The following is a 17184-nucleotide window of genomic DNA, read 5'->3' on the forward strand; positions in this document are numbered from 1 at the left end:
GTTCATCCCACAGCTTCAGTGACAGACTGATGAGAAAGTTCTCTCTCTTACAAGTACCCTAAAAATAGGAGCAGGATTGAACTTCTGAAATTCAGATTATGTACAAAAAGCAAGTCCTTGTAAGTCCTTAGGTACACATAAGATAGAAAGAACAGGAAGCTGCAAGTGTGCCAGGCATACGTGTAACATGCTGGAATTAAGCAGAAGCCGGAGTATCAGCTCAGTGGGTGCTGAGCTAAATGAGCTCCATCAGGGAAGAACACACACACACACACTGCAGCAAAACAGACCTGGGTAATTTCCCCCCAACCCTGTGACTCCCACCCTTATTTCTGTGAAACATGATGTTCCTCAGTTATTGCATTTAGTTTAGAAAATTAAACCAAGAAGAATAGAAGATTTAATTCCTTTTTGTCCTAAAACCCCCATGATTTAATAATATATATAATAAATTAATAAATTAGTTTTAGTAATATTTAATTAAAATATCATTTAATATCATCTTCAAGATTTTAAAACAGCTAGACATACAAACGAGAAAATAAAGATTTGAGAAATTAATGATTCATTTCACAACATTTTGAAGATGCATAATATAAGTATAGCAACTGTGTGTTTCACTTAAATTACGTAAGTAATTGAAAGTCCTGCAGTAGGAAAGTCATGTAGTGAAGTAAATGTGAAGTTATCTAGTATTAAGAATGGCTAATCATCAATTTTTTTTTTTAAAAGCCCTAAACAGTGAGAAAAATCCCTCATTCATTTAGTCAAATCAATTTGGTAATACACACTAAGTTTCTTCTCACTATAAATAAGCTGTAACTACCTCTACCATTGTGATTTTTCCTGTAATTCAGGCAATGTGAAAAATAATAATTAATAGGAAATACTCAGGCTCAACAAGGAGAACTGAAAGATGATGAATCAAGGAAAGTGTTATAAGGAAACACACGGCAGAATTGTATACACAAAAAAAGCAACAGCAACTAACAGATATTCCAAGTTTGATGTTAAAATAGCCCAATTTCTGACCAAGTTCAACAGGATTAATGGATATTCTGCATCTCTAAGAAGTAGACCATTAGTTCTAATTGCCACTGTCGTCATCATCTATTATTGCATTCTATGGGAAAGCAGGACATGGAATTAAATAGCACTGTACAAACTAGGAAATTCATAATGCCAGGAAAAAACATATGGAAAATGCTATTGATTGCAAAATAGAGCCTGGGGGTGGGGGAATAAAACCCGTCACCACACTGAATATTAATGTATACAGGCAACAGCTAAAAAAAAATAACAACAATGCCTGCATTTTTTTAACTTATGTACCAAATTCACATATGAAAAGAGCACCTGTAAACTAAATGAGGAACAATCTCTTCTGAAACAAACAGCTCATCACAAACTCCCAGACAGGAAAAAGAGAGGAAAATACAAAAGAATTTGCAGTCTCCTTGAGCCTTAGCTGACAAATGTGATGACAACATCACTCTGAGGAATTAGGACAGGTTTGTAAAGCTTACTGCAAGCTTCAGCATATAAATATCTTTCTATTTAATCTGCCGCATCGAAAAATACATATTTTTAAACATCTTAAATTGGATCCTGAAAGGATTTCAGAAATACCTGTATTTTTCTCTGCTTTTTGTCATAAAAGCCCTGGAAAGTTGACAGATACATTAAAAAAAAAAATCCTTTAAGCTATCCGGAAATCTATTTTCTTTCATACATTTAATTTCTTTTTCTTTATTATAAAAGCATTGATCAACTCCTCTGCTTTGCTGCTGATCAGAAGCCAGATGCATAGCAGAGCTGATTGGGAGTTGTTGCTGATTATTTTTAGAAACAAATGTTTCAGCACTTTGGACAATACCCACTGCCAATTTATTAGGAATTATTCAAAAACTCATGGCAGAAAATGGCTCTGCCTGACTAGCAGGGCTGCTTATTAGCCAGAAATGCAAGGAGGGGAGAGAGAATTCTGTTACTGCTGGTTCAGAATAAAAAGTTGTGGATGTGGAGCAGGAACAATTTCAATGAAGATCTTTAAGTTCATTTAGGTTTCATATGAAACACAAATGGCTGGGTGGGAGGGAGGGAAAGAGAGAAAATTCTGATTTGATGCAGAGTTGGTCCCCCAACAACAGGTCAGTAGTGTTTCATAAGACAGATGCTCAACAGACAGACAAGAATATAAACCACATGAAAGGAATTTAAAAAAACCCCAAGAAACCCCACTAAAAACAAACAAACAAAAAACACAACCAAGGAAAAAACCAACCAACAAAAAAGAGTTTGCTTGAAACCATGTGCTTCCATCACCTGCAAAAAACCCAACTATATGAACTTTTCAAATTGGTGGCTTAAGGAATGACCAACCACAGTGCAAGAAGCAGAACTCTCGTTTCTATTTAGCTTTGCAGAAACCTATTTGAAAAAATGATGGGTTTTTTTTTTTTGGTTGTCAGTCAGCCGGACAGACAGGGAATATGTGCTGTTGTGGCTTAACCCCAGCCAGCAGCCCAGCCCCAGACAGCCCCTCAGTCACTCCCCCTCCAGCAGGACCAGGATGAGAATTGGAAGGGTAAAAGCTGGAAAACTGCTGGGTTGAGATGAAGATAGTTTAACAGGAAAAGCCAAGCAAAACGAGGAATCAATTCAGTGCTTCCCATGGTTGGGCAGGTGTTCAGCCATCCCCAGGAGGGCAGGGCCCCATCACACAGAACGGTGACTGGGGAACACAAATTCCATCACTTCAGAAGTCCTCCCCTTCTTCCTTCTTCCTCAACTTTATATATACATCAGGGCATGATGTCATATGGTCTGGAACATCCCTGTGGTCAGTTGGGGTCACCTGTCCTGGCTGCATCTCCTCACAACCTCCCAGGCACCCCCAGATGCCTCCCCAGCCTAGAAGTAGAAAAAGCAGGAAAGGCCTTGGCCCTGTGAGCCCTGCTCAGCAATGACAAAAACATCTCTAAATCATCAACCCCATGCTCAGCATGAATCCAAAGCACAGCCCCATACCAGACACTGTGAAGAAAATTAACTCTACCCCAGCCAAAACCAGCAGATGTGCAATATTCACTCATTTGAGTCAGCTTTTCTCTCATGCACAAATGTTTGGGAAAAACCTCTTGCTTTTCTGTTTGCTGAACCAGTCAATTAACCAGCAGTGTTCTTTATTTCATGACAGGCAGAATGAGCTCATTTCTTGGAGCTGCAGTCAGTACACACTGAAAAGCAAACTATCTGTGGGGGGAGTTCATGATACATGAAAATGTAAAAAGGTACAAGCTGAACTTTACCCAGTTGATAATAATTTTTTTTTTTTTTAGCACTAGCTTCAAAGTAAAAGTGGTATGTCAAGAAAAGAAGGTCACTACCATCAGTCAAATAGTTAAACTTGGATCAGAACTAAGCTCATGCCACTCGTATTTGCGTTTTAATTAACATAGAAATGGATCTGCTCATGTGTAATGTAATATATGCAACTCAGAAACTAATGTTTTCTTATGCATAACATTAATGATGATGATCTCCAAAGATTAGAGACTTTAACTAAAAAGAAGAAAAAAAAAAACCACTTAATAAATAGATTTCCTCTAAAAGGGATTTAGTTGCAAAGAACTTCTTGGGCAACTTCAGTCCTGAATCTGATCTGCAAATTTTGACACAGCTTATGTGACTGAATATCTACTCCACATATACAAATCCACGTGTGCTTGATTAAATTAGACAGTCTCCTGAAGTAAAGCCACAGCCAAAAGGCCCAAAGTTGTATAAACAATCACCAGCAGGAGGTTGAAAATCTGGCTCTGTACCTTCTCTGTAATTCAAATGATAGAATTTAAGCTCTCAAACAGAAAGGCATTCAGAGAATTTATATTATAATTGCCATTGCTACGATAAGCAGTAAACGTTCCCATAATACTTTACCTATGGAAAGTCAGACACTTCATAGAATGTCACTCCAGCCAGTGTCACCACTGAAAACTCACCTTGGAAATCTTCCTGTCCTATCAGGTCTTCTACAAACCACTACAAGAATTTACTAAGGGACAGATTTGCTCACATTGTTCTCAGTTCTTTCCTTTAAGTAATCCATCTGTTAAACACCGAGGAGATACAAACACACACATCTACGGAAGCAAAGGCTTCAGCAAGGGCCTTTCTTTTCCATGTGGAGACAAAAAGGTAAGGACTGAAACTGTAGTGTATTGGGTTTCTTACTGGAGGAACCTGGTGGAGACAAATACCTGAACTGCTGGAATTATATCACTTTGCCTTGCTAACTTGGAAAAGCAATAATGAAGTAATGTTTATAATGGTAAGATTGTAGACAGGTTGATAGACTCGGCATGCTTTGGCTGAGCAGGAAAAACTCAGAGCTCTAAAGACTGCTAATGTGCTAAGGAAGAGCTGGGAGGAACTGCAGTCTTTTTCCTTCTCCTGCATCTATATTTTAAACAGCCTGAAAAAACACTGAAATCTTTTTCAGCTCCCCTGCTCATTGTAGGCAGAGGTGTAAAGATGAAATTTGGAGTTTAGCTTTTATAGTACTTTGTTCACCCTTCTAGGCCGTGGAAACTTTTGCCTGGGCATTACTAAGCTGGCTATGATGTCAAACAGCACAATGTATACTATGTACTCTGAAGAGGAATAAAGAGAAACACTTAAGCCTTATACATCCTTTGCAATGTGCCACAGCACTTCAGTGAAGATAAAATATCCAGTATTCTTGCAGAAGGCCTTAAAAATAGAAAAACAGCCTTGTGATTGTGAAAGCTAGGAATAAAGGTAATTACAATAGTACATCAGAAGCTGAACTAACAAGCATAAACATGATAAGCCACATACAGTCCTGTGATCTTCCAAATTTATAAATAGCTCCAACATTTTTCAGAAATAGAAGGCAGATCTCAATGCTGAAGGTGCCAATCTCTTCAGTTTTGTCTGGACCTATCTATCTACTTCTGGTTAATAACAACACACAAAGACCAGCATGCTTCAAGGCACACTTAATATCTACAAATTCACATAAACCAGTTCCACATGGAGAAAACTTATTTGGGAAATCCTATCAGCTTTGCAGGAAATTGTTCTGCAAGCAGCAGAGAGAAGGAAGCACCATTTTCTTTGGATTTCTGTCCTTTAATACCCTAAACTTCAGCAGCCACCAGAACATCCCAGAGTTAGCCCAGACACATGTATGCACTATACTGTCCAGACAACTTCTGTCAAACTGTGTAGAAGAGAAGTACCGTGCCAGGTTCAGGGACTTTTTTCTCTACCGGCCAAACTTTCACTGAAGAGACAATTGGCTTCCTCTTGGGAGGTACCTCCTCTCAGCAATGCTTTGTCACAAGAATCAAAATTGTGTCTAACAAATTGTCTCATCACAGTATTGAGCAATCCAGCAGATGCTTTCAGAATCAATGAAAAAATATTGAAATGATTTCTTGTATGCAGTAAAATCTCTTTTAACCAACAATTGCTGAAAAGAGTGTCTCTCTTAATTTCTGCATAAAGGGAAAGATCATTCCCTCACAAAATAAAATACCTCACCATAAAAATTTATCCAATTACTCACATAACTTTTCAACCAAGACATTTTAATAAGACATCCTTTTAATCCCTGCTTGTTTAATAAGAGAAATGAGACATTCACTAGTTTATTATACCACCAGTGCACAATTCATTTTTGTAACACAGCAACAATAAATAACACAAATCAAACAGCCAAATCTCATAGCCTCCAGTGAAACAATACTTGGAACACAATTGCATGCCGTACACATTTTGCAAAGGATGTAGACTCAGTTCCCAATTTAGCAAAATGTGACCAGGAAATAAGTGTCTGGAACTTCACCACAGTGTTTGTTTGACCCTTTTCAGTCTTGAAATTTGCTTTTTGGCAAATGTCATTTCAGCTTATAAGAGTGTTAAGTTTCCCCTAGTCCTCTGTAAAGAATTAACTGCTCCATGAAGAGATGCTTTTAGAATCCTACTGGTCTAATTTGCGCTGTAACTTACTTTAGTTACTCAAAACTTTATTCTCTCTGGGTAAAGTTTCCAAAGATTTTAAACATCCATGTGAAAAAAAATGATGTCAGTTTTTCATGCTTTAAACATACAGAGGTAGCTCAAATATGAGAGGAGATGATTTACTTGGAAACAAGTTATTCCCTATCTTCTTTATGAACACATCAACTGGCTCTTTCTTCTTTTAGTAATAGAAACAGTGCCAGCTTCTCCATCCATATGCTCTCTGGCCTCATATACATTAATAACACCAAGAGATCAGGTATGGATAGCTTTTGTCTAATTTACTGAAATTCTTTTAGGCTTTGCAAGAGAGGTCGTTCAAAACCAGATGAATTTACTCATAAATATGACTCTGAATGAACTAAGGCTGGGCCATAATTTAGTTCTGCAATGCTAAAACTCTGTTACAGAACCCATGCAGCATCTAGAGCAGATGGACATATTTATTTTGAACTGTTCTGATTTTAAAGATTTAGCACATTAGAAATTAAAGATATTCTAACTACCTTATCTAAAATAGTAATACCTCAAGAGAGACAAAGATCGTACTTTCATCATGGAGCCACTGTCTCTATTTTTGTCTGCAGACACCATACTAATATACACATCATATTATTAACAGCAAAACCAATGGAAAAGAAATTCTCATGGGCTTCATGCTAAATAACTATAAAAGGAATGTATAAACACTATAAAAGTATACTGCATCGAATACTTAAACTGTATCCTTCTACTGCTCTATATTGGTAATTTTCATGGTATAATATATTAAGGCCTTCTTAGATTAAGATATATTTCTGTAGAATGTCAAGATCTTGCTCTGAACTGAACCAGTCTTTATTTTTACATTAAATTACATCCTGATGGTTAGACTGTCCAGGGAGAACAGTTTTTTTAAAGGATACATTTAATTATTTTCATCCAACTCTAGAACTACCTACCTCAGAAAAATAGTTTTACTGTGAAAATGAAATCTTCAGGACAAACAAAAATTTCCTGACATTCCATGAGAAATTACCTTGGACAGTACTGGCTAAGAGAAGAAATACACTGGCCTGAAAAGCTCTGTGAAGTTTGTGCTTTAAAGACATGGATTCAGTGGTAAAAAACAGGATTTAAACCATTTCTGCAAAAGAGAATGAATCTCATTTCTCACTATGGAATATGACTTAGAAGTATTTTACTCTACTTCTAATATATAGCAAAAGTATTTTGATTTCATGGGAACTGAGTAAATTAGCTGAGTTCACACTGACAAAATAACTGATGGAAACTGTAAAGGCACATAGCAGAGGTAAAGAGCACTGACTGGAATGTTTATGTTTTCTACGTCTCCATGTTTGCACTCACTGACAGTATGTACCTCTTGCTATAACAATATTGTTGCTATTATGTAATATAATTGTAACTGATAATAGACAGTTATTAAAATAACCAATCCAACTAGAAATTAAATCTCAAAATGACAGAGTATTGCCTATAATTAAAACACAGTTCTACTTCCACCCACATTAGGCAGAGCTGCCCAAGTATCCTAATGCAGCAGTTAGTCTTTATTAATTGTATCTTAAAGTGGATTCCTAGGGCAAATTCAGTATTGAAATTCAGACTATAATCAAATGGTACATCATCTTAAATCAGCTAAAATGAACAGTAACTGCCAAATGATGAATTCAAGAGTAAGCTGCCTGTAGTGGCAGGTAATATGTCCCAGTTACTTGCAAAACCAAATGCCACTGCTCTATAATAAGCCAACTTCTGTAAAAATACTACCACAGCAACAACCAAGATGGCACTTAAATAAAATGGAATAACATTTGTGTCTTATCACTCTGACTACAAGTTATAGTAACTGCATCAGAAAATTAAAAGTGATAACCACCTCCTCACTACAGGAAAGTTCTGGGACATGGCCTACATGTCCTACATGGCCTACAAGGCAGCAGTTTGCTAGCAACTTGTAGGCAGGAGTTTGTTGTGTTTTGGGTGATGCTGTCACCAGCCCTGCTGGAAACAGCAGATGCCTGATGCAGATGCGTAAAACAAACTAGAACCTGGAAATACCTTTGCAAAGCAGGAGCACAGGGGAGGCATTGGGAGAAAGGGTGAGAGATACTTGGGCTTATTTACAAGCCAGAACACCATCTTGCTCAAGTAGACACTGAGCTTAGTAGGACCTGAATGGCTCCCGCAGTTCAAGACAGCAACAAAACAGCACCCGTAACTTGAAGATTTAGCCATCTAAACCAGGGCATCAGGGGACACCCAGAGAAATAAGTTCTGTAAAAATGGTAAAAGGAATATCCAAGAAGGATGTATTTTTAAAAAAATAATTAATAGCTTAAAAGAGACTTTTACCATTAAAAAAAAAAAACCATAACTAGATGCAGGGTGGAATAATAGATAATTGAATTTCCTCCTTTTTCTTCATGTCCACAGGCTCCTTGGTCTAGTCTAATTTTCTACTCTTCTGGACCTTAAAAACTGAAATCTAACAAAAGTATACAGTAGAATTAGACAATTCAGATGCACAAACAATATACATTGGATAAATTTGGTTTAGATTAGATACATAAGAGTTAATAGTATATACAGTGCCAACCAGTATCACCTGAAATCAAGGCTGGAGAAGTTAAACCACATGAGCCATGCAATGTTATGACTTCCGAGAACCAAGTTTAGAAATTTTTATTTTTCAGTTCAATTAGGCACAAAATGAGGCAAGATTAGAGTCTGACTTGTCTTACGCAGGCACGGCTTATCTCTACTTGACTACTATCCCTAGCAAGAGAATGGAATTGGCTGGAGCCACTGCCCCAAATAAAATAATCACATTTAAAAGATTAAAGAAGCCATTAACATGGATTGACTTTGTCCCAGCAGAACAGAGCAATGCAATCTGTTCAGTGCTGGTGATCTGGCAAGGACAAATAAAAGTAGTCTGACACCCAAGTAGAAAGACTGGGACTCACTAATTCTGAGTGCAGTGTCCAAACTCACAAGGACTTCCGAAGTGACAATGGTTCCAAAGGAAAAATTCTGTATGCAACACATGGATACAGCTTCTTCTCCGTGATCAAAATGGTTACTTATACAATTCTCAGCAAGAATCCCAAAGGTTTCACTAATACCATACTTAATCCTCAACAGCTTAAATAAAATCCAGTATGCACAGAGGAGGGTGAGGCTTGGAAAAAATTTGTGCATCAGCTATAGAGAGAACTGATGAGCTCAGCAATAGCTCAAGAGCCTTAAAACACTTTGGAACATCAAGTCCCACTTCTGAAAGGAAGAGACAAAGAATCTGTGTTCAAGCAGAAACAGACGTAGAATCTATGTTCAAGCAAAGACCTTTGGCAGTCAGAGACAAAAAAAAAAACCAAAATAAAAAACACCCCAAAACAACACAGGAACTGGAGAAATTCATGCTTGAAAGTAGGAAAGAAAGATTTTTGAATTCTAACTTTGCTTCTCTGCTTATCCACACACAATCCAGTCTGTTTACACGTATTTGATATGAAGGTTTGCTTGTAAGTAAACATTTTTGCAGAAGATACTGCATTTTCTTTTGTTTAAATTAATCCTGAATTAATTCAACACTGTCGTACTTGTAGATGCACAAGTGCTTAGGCCGATCTGAGTGCAGTATGTGGGAGGCCTCTGCCCAGAAGCTTGACCTGACACATCCTTACAAGGTACTGAGATGATGCGAAAACTGAGATAACAGAGAAGTGGGAGGCTAGGAAAACCTGGAGAAATGAAGGCAATAAAGAAGGCATGACACGAGACAGACAGAACTATCATGATGAGGAGGAGGAGGGAGAAGGGCAATGCTTCTATAGCAAACTATGTTTCATTACTTCCTATTGCTGTTGAGAAAGTTCTTTGCAGTGAATTTCAAACCCAAGGTTAAGCCTCAAAATTAGAAACAAATCCATTAAATGAAGATACCAGGGGAGATACAATGTCCATGCCGCAGTGCTATGAACTGTCAGGAGTTCCGCTGGGACTCCTTCACAATCCCAGTGAATGATGACAGGAAACTTAAACTGTAGTAATGGAAATTAATCTCTACGAGGTATTTTAGAGAGTATTTAGCAACTCAAAATTAAAAACACAGTTCCCACGTACTTATTTTTAGTATAACGTTCCAAACAGTTGCTGTGGTTCCAAATCAAAACTACAGACCACAGTTTCTCATGCTTTTCATGCGTACATGGTAGAGAGTAATTATTTTCAGCTCCATTCAATTTGCTGCTTTAATTTCCTGAAGGCTCCCCCCAAGCACTTTTGTGGACCTCATGTGGCAGGGGAGGCAAAAGCAGTAGGGAAGAACCTCTCAGTCCAGCACTGCTGCCAAGGAAGTGTTATGTGTAACATACTTGCAGGGAAGAGAGACTTCTGTGTGAACAGTTTGCTTTAAGCAATGTAGCGACACTGAGAAGTTCTACAGCAAAAGCAGGGACAAAATCTGACTCACCATGATAGGTTCTACTTGCAAAAGTCTCCTTTCTCTCCTGCATGCCCTAACTCATTTTGGTGAAGCAAACGAGGCAGGCATCCACAACAGCAAACCCACCTTCTCCCTGGAGAAAGGACGGAAAAGTCAGCAAGAAAAAGGCAATCCAGAGCAGGTGAGTATCAGCTACACAGCAGCTATTTAGCAAACATTGTCCCGTTCACTGCGCTGACCAAGGGGGTCACTCTGGGGATCTTTAAGCCTCACAGTGGGTTACACCACGTTATTACAGAATGAACTGCTAAGAAATATAAAAGTGAAGAACTAAGCCCAAAACAGCTTCTGCAGTGATACATCAACTGCAGCAGCAGTTTAAAATGGCAACAATATGGATGGTTTTAGGAACTTATGTAGCACCCAAGCTTTAGGAAGCACAAATAAAGGTTCATTTAATGAGTAAAAATGCATCACCCATCAGCTCTGTGTAGCCACAGGCGATAGGCATGCTGGTAGCCTGTTAATAATTTTAGTTGGTTTCTTTGGTTGGCTACACTTAATTGTTGTCAATAAGAAAACAAATTAAATTTTTTTGTTTTCATTGCTACATCCTTATGCTCAGCATTCCAAAACAATTACCTGGCAGATGCTGATTTGAGGGGTGGAGGGGAAATTTATAGCTACTCACAGGAATGAGGTAGGTAGGGCCCTTTTTCTGTTTCTAATATATTTGCCTATTTAGGAAGGCGGGAGGCAACTGTCCGGCTGATTTACTTCTGATTTTGAAGCTCTGCAGTATCATGTGCCTGTGAGGATGGAGAGAAAAGCAGAACAAGTTTTACTGTTTTACTCCAAAAGTGACAGTAATTTACTGTTCTGCATCCATTTGTCATACCCACGACACGCTCTGACCCTGTAGCACTATTATGGAAAAAATAATTCTATGCTATGTACATCAGATGACAGCTTCTTAGGAATCCAGCCCCCTTCCTGTTTGGTTCAGATAAACAAAGGAAATACACCTCAAAATCCAGTTTAGAGGGCTGGCTTTCCACCAGTTTGACCAGTTCTGTCAGTGGCAGAACTGACTAAATTATTCCAGCAGATCCAATACATTTAGTCCCTTCCTACTCATGAAAAATTCACCTTCAGAACTACTAATGTTGTTCAAAAAAAGTAATATGATTTAAAAAAACAATAACCCCAAAACCAACAAGCATTGCAGACTGATCTAAAAGAATCCTCAATATTAAGTAAATTAACCATGAAGCATAGACCTGAGTGGTTTAATGAGCTTTGTCTCAAGTGTTTTGTATCCTGACTGGATATGTGAGCATTTTATAGTTTATCTAGTTTTAATCTCCTCTACCAGCTAAGAAAGCATAAATGACCTGCATATAGTCTTCTTTTACAGCCTGTTTAGCAATGCTGTGACCAAATACCATTTTTTCTTTGATGCTAACTAAATATTGCTTCTCTGTTCGTCTATGCATCATTAATCAAAGTCTTAAAACATAATTTTGTAAAGTTTTTAGGGCTTTCATTCTTATTATTTTTAAATATTAAGAATATGAATTGTGAATTCTCGCAATTCTTTTAAGTTTTATCCCTCCTAGTTACACCTCCTCCTCTATAAAAAAAAGGCAATTGTGTATTTATGTAAGAAAATCCACATATTTGTTAAATATATTTCTTTTACAAAATAAGACAGACTAACAAACTCTTTGCTATTTTCCTTTTCCACTCTCTCAGCTACACTTTTTCCAAGTATATGCTGTTGCACAAATTTATTTCAACATAACACAGCTTTGCTGGACATCTTTAAAGCCCTCAGACACTACCTGCTCCACAGGCTGAGCTGAGCTCTCACCTGGTGAACTCATGTCAGCCACCTAGAATATTAAGTTCAGTATTCTGTGGAACTGCACTGAAAAGGGAAACAGCCATGGTAACCTGACCAGAAAGAAATAAGTAGGCTCCGTATTCATACACGGAGTATTTCCAAGTGGTGGTGGTGGTGGTGGTCAAAAAACCAACGTATTTTAGGTTTAGAAAACGAAGATACAACTCCATGCTGTTGGGATCTTACATGCACATTTTAACAAATTTCTACTGAATCTCACATGCAAAATTTTACTGTTGTTTTTGGCTAAAGATAACACACCTTTGATTCCCAGCATTATAGGAAGCAATCCAAAATGCTAAGTTTAGACATTTTAAAGAGATTGTCCAGATACTTTTTCCACTCTTGCCTTTATTTCAAACTTCTAGACTGAAACATTACCTGAACTTCGCCTCAGTTTCACTGTAGTGCTTCTATTGTTACGTGCAGATTGTACAAGTACACATAATCACACTAAAATTCTTATAGCTGAGAAATGGTGCTCAAGGTCTGTGAGTTCATCTGATTCCTTTGCAACAGCAGCATTTCCTTCACACACACATTACAGTCACACCCACAAATCATTGAGAGCAAGTGGTGCATCAGTAATGCTGCTGTGCTGTCCTGGTGCCCTCTCATCCTGCTCAACTGCTGCACACTCACAACACTCAGAAACAGCACACATGGAAGGACTACTCAGAGTGTTACTGTCCATCAAAGTGCCCCTTGGTCTCTCTGAAGGTCCATTAAAAATAGCTGTTTCAATTGCAGAAGTTAAAGAATAGCCAGGAGAAGTCTCTCTCCAGATAGCAAAAATCTGAAGGGAAAGAATAAATACAGAAGGGACTGCAGAGGAAAGTCTCTCGTGGTTTCTCTGCCTCCTGTTAACACCATCGCTGGATGTTTGCATGCATCCACTGGGTAATAAAACAGAGGTTAGGAAAATGAAAGGAAGTATACTGGTGTCTTCCTAATTGGGTTTAATTCATATGACCACACAAACAATGGGCAAGGAGACACCAAATGTGTCTTTCAATGCAGAGGCCAGAGCAAAAGCCACAGTTTGTTATAACTGTGAACTACAGATTTAAATGAAATTGTCAATTGCCAATATAAGCAATGAATTTGACCTCAGTATTCAATTCTACATTCAGCTATTTGATGATTCATCCATAATGAAAGAAAAACGAATGGCACTAGAGTCAAACTGAAACAACCACAAGAAAATTCTTCTGGAAAGAACATGAAACATTTACAGTAAGTTCCTATAAAGGTTATTAATACTTTCAAAAATTCAACCTGTGTCTTGTTTATGGCATAACCAAAATGTGACAATCTCTGATGACTCATGAAGCTTTTGGTGACAGAAGCAGGATCACCAAGATATTGGAAAGCTTTCTGTACATTCCCTTTAGCTCCTAGAGCACTTTGAGGCAGCCATCTGGTTATATGTTAGCATCTGTAGTAATAGCATGAAGTCACAAAAACCACAGCAAATGTTTGACTGGTCGAAAGCTAGAGACACCTTTTTACAAGGGAAAACTCTCTTCTTTTAATTAAGACCTTAAACACTACACATTTTTTATCACAAAAAGCAAAGGCACTTCTCCAGGCCCATGCTAGAAATATACCAAATCTCAACTCTCAAGTTTATCAATTATCTATATTCATCTTCTGAAATAAAATAGCTACAATCTGAATTGAACAAAGAAAGGATGTTATCCCCAGCCTCCCCCTATCTGCTTTATAGCACTTTCCCAGCACAAGTAGTCTACACTGACTCAAAGGTGAAGCTAAAACCCACAAGGCCTGAACAGGTGGATTCCTCTTCCTTCTCTGCACCACTGGTTTGGGCCACTTGGTGACACCTGCTCTGGTGATTGTCTGAGTGGTCTGTAAACATGACTGAGAAATAAATACAAGATCATCAAGCTTATTTTTACCTCTCCAATACTGTGAACACCCAGGCTTTATTCATCTTTTAAAAACACTATTAAATAAGTAGGGGTTTTTTCCCCCTCGCCAGTGAAAGCTCAGAATTCTCAATTAAATGAGAATGTATGTCCTTCATTCACTCATTCCTAGGTGGCAGAAGATGAATGACTTTTGACATGTATATTCCTAATTTCTGATGATTTCTAGCTAACTTATCTGCCCTAAGTTTATGAGAAAAAGCTATTTCTGAATCTTATACACATGGAACCCCCCCACCCCAACAGTAACTGAAAGCCATCAGCAAAGCAATTTACAGGCATATAGACACTTCAGTGGTGGGCTGCAGTAGGAGAGCCTATTGCTAGAGAGCTACACAAACTTTAGCAATTCCGTGGAGTGCACTGCTGCAAACAGAGCTACCCCTTCTGAAAGAATACAAAAGCAAGCAACTGAAGTTACTCTCTTACACTCTGCATCAACCACCCAGTTTGCTGACTTCACAGGGAAACACAGCCACAGCTTCACCCTTCAAGACATTTTTACAACACTTCATCAATTTCATAGGGACAGCTTCACTTTTAGAAATAATAAATGCAATTTCACTTTTAAAAGAATCATATTTTATTAACTGCAAAGCATACCTCTGGATACAAAACCTGACAAGCTCCCAACCCAAAACTAGAGCACACAGTACATATAGATTCCTAAAGACTCACAGCATGAAGTGTAATCTCCTACTGATTTTAGCTTCATCTCATGAGACCTATTTTCCTTTAAAACCTATTTCACCTAATAAAGGCTGATAATGATAAAAAAAGACTAACTTAGAGGTTAGTGAGAGCTTCCGGTAAAAACTGGGAACATGCTACTGCTTTATATAATCACAGAACCATTGTTTCTCCTCTATCAGCTTCTTGGAACTGAGGACTAAGGGAGAAGGGGGGGACAATGGCCTGGCTCCCCACCATGGTACAGCTGAGCCATGGGAAGGGCAGGAGGCTGTCCTCAGAGAGCCACGCAGGTGGCCCATCTGTGCCCATCTGGGATTCTTCTGGCAGCTTCTCAGGGATGAGACATGGACAGGAGAAAGAATGGAGAGCATCAAAGGCACCAAAACTTGCATGAGTCTGCGCTTTCCTCAGTGATTGCTTCTACACCATGAAATGCCAGCAGAGCCAGCCTGACCTCTGTACAAGAGAAAGCAATTAAGGAAAAAGAAAAATGACTACGGGAAATTCTCCCTATGATTTAATGAGGGGTGTGTGTGAGAGAACCACAGGCAATAACTCTTCTATCACTCAAAATAGGTACCTATAGCTCAGATGTCAATGAAAGTTTTCCAAAAAACAATTACTCAAAATCTCTTTTTAGAGGAAAACCAAAAAGAATTAAACCATCTTTCTTGTTTTTCAGAGATGCTCTAAGTGGAAAACATGATGATTATATGATGAGCTGTCACTCGGCTACAACCCACTCAGTTCTATTACTGCTTGCTCCAGCTACTTTAACATTCAGTCATCTCAGTTACCTTTTATACTCATGGGATGTAGGAATTATCAAATGCCCCTTACGACACCAGGCAATCCTTGCCCTCAGAATCCAAGCTGATTTGATCTCTTTGTGCTTTACTGGAATTTAGGACTGCATTGTGAAAGAGAGTAGGAACCCTGCCTCCACATCATTTGAATTCCTGCACCACACACATTTTTCTCTGCCCTTCCGTTTACTATCTAGAAGACTGAGGTTACAGAGTACAGTGCACCATTTGCATATCAAAAGCAGTAGCACTTTACATAAAAATGAAAAGCAGGCACTTTTCTGGTTTTAGTGAGTAAGAGCTCAAGACTTCCTTCCTCTGAATCTGTAACTTCAAATTCAGGTGTAACTCAGTTCATCAAGACTGGTTCAGATAAATATTTTAAAAATTAAGAAGCTTCCCCACTACCAGTGTTACCTGATACTTATTTGCCAGAGACATTTTCTTTCCAGACCCTCTTCTTCTGGAGCAGTTAAAGACTTCACTGCCTTACCTGAAAGAACAAAAGAAAAACATGCAAACAAGTTCAAAGATCATAAAGAAACAATTCTTATTTATCTCAGTTTATATATAACTTGTTTGAATGTTGGATGGTACTACCTCACTCACCAGGGGGTTTCAATATCTTCTTCCAGCTGGCCACCCTGGGCTCAGGTGTGTCAGATTTTGTTAGCAAAAGAAGCAGAATGACTCTCTGCTCTACCTTACACCAACAAAAGAACATATACTCAAAATACTATTCCAGGTTACTGTAACCTCATGCAGAGATAGCAACCTTGCCCTAAGTTTCTACATGGAGGACCTTTTCTGAAGCAGAATGTCCAACCCTGGTGTTAACATACACACAGGTTTTTAGTGCAGGACAGTGAGCACACCATGAACCCTGACTTGTGACCTTCAGCAAGCTCCAAGACACCCAGCCTTGATACTCTTTACCGGACCAGTTTTTCCTCAACAGGAGGCAGAATTGATTCAAGCACAAACCATACTATCTGCTGAAGTTAACATGCCCCTAATTGTATCAACCTTTATACCCTTGATCAGATCAACTGTTATCAATCCAAAACCACCACACATCTCCGAGAAAGCAGGTGGGCAAACGAATACAATGCTACAAAGACATTCACAATTCTGTTTCTGAAAAAGACCATTCCTGCACCTTAACAGGGGTGTGCAGCCTAGTGCCTGGCATGCCACAGACAAGTGAGACTAATGATACAAGCCGTGGTATCCTCATGAGGGACAATAACTGGCCATCTCTGTGTTGCTTCCCTGCCTTTTTTACTGATGGTCATGTACATCAGGTAGGTGAGTGCAAAAAGG

At 38.5% G+C, this 17184-nt stretch overlaps 1 protein-coding gene across 4 annotated transcripts in view; it reads right to left on the reverse strand.

Annotated features, from left to right (window-relative positions):
* OTUD7A (OTU deubiquitinase 7A) overlaps positions 1 to 17184 on the reverse strand; it is a 119972-nt gene that overhangs the window by 46440 nt on the left and 56348 nt on the right. For 3 of the 4 annotated variants that reach the window (XM_032122976.1, XM_032122978.1, XM_032122975.1), the window contains 3 exons: positions 16279 to 16354; positions 11196 to 11313; positions 10532 to 10637 (listed from right to left, as the gene is read on the reverse strand). The gene's annotated coding sequence lies outside the window, so the exon portion shown is untranslated. The remainder of the gene's footprint in view (positions 1 to 10531; positions 10638 to 11195; positions 11314 to 16278; positions 16355 to 17184) is intronic. The other variant, XM_032122977.1, reaches the window with a different exon arrangement.

This window comes from Corvus moneduloides, chromosome 13 (assembly GCF_009650955.1).
Source record: "Corvus moneduloides isolate bCorMon1 chromosome 13, bCorMon1.pri, whole genome shotgun sequence".
NCBI classification, from domain to species: Eukaryota; Metazoa; Chordata; class Aves; order Passeriformes; family Corvidae; genus Corvus; species Corvus moneduloides.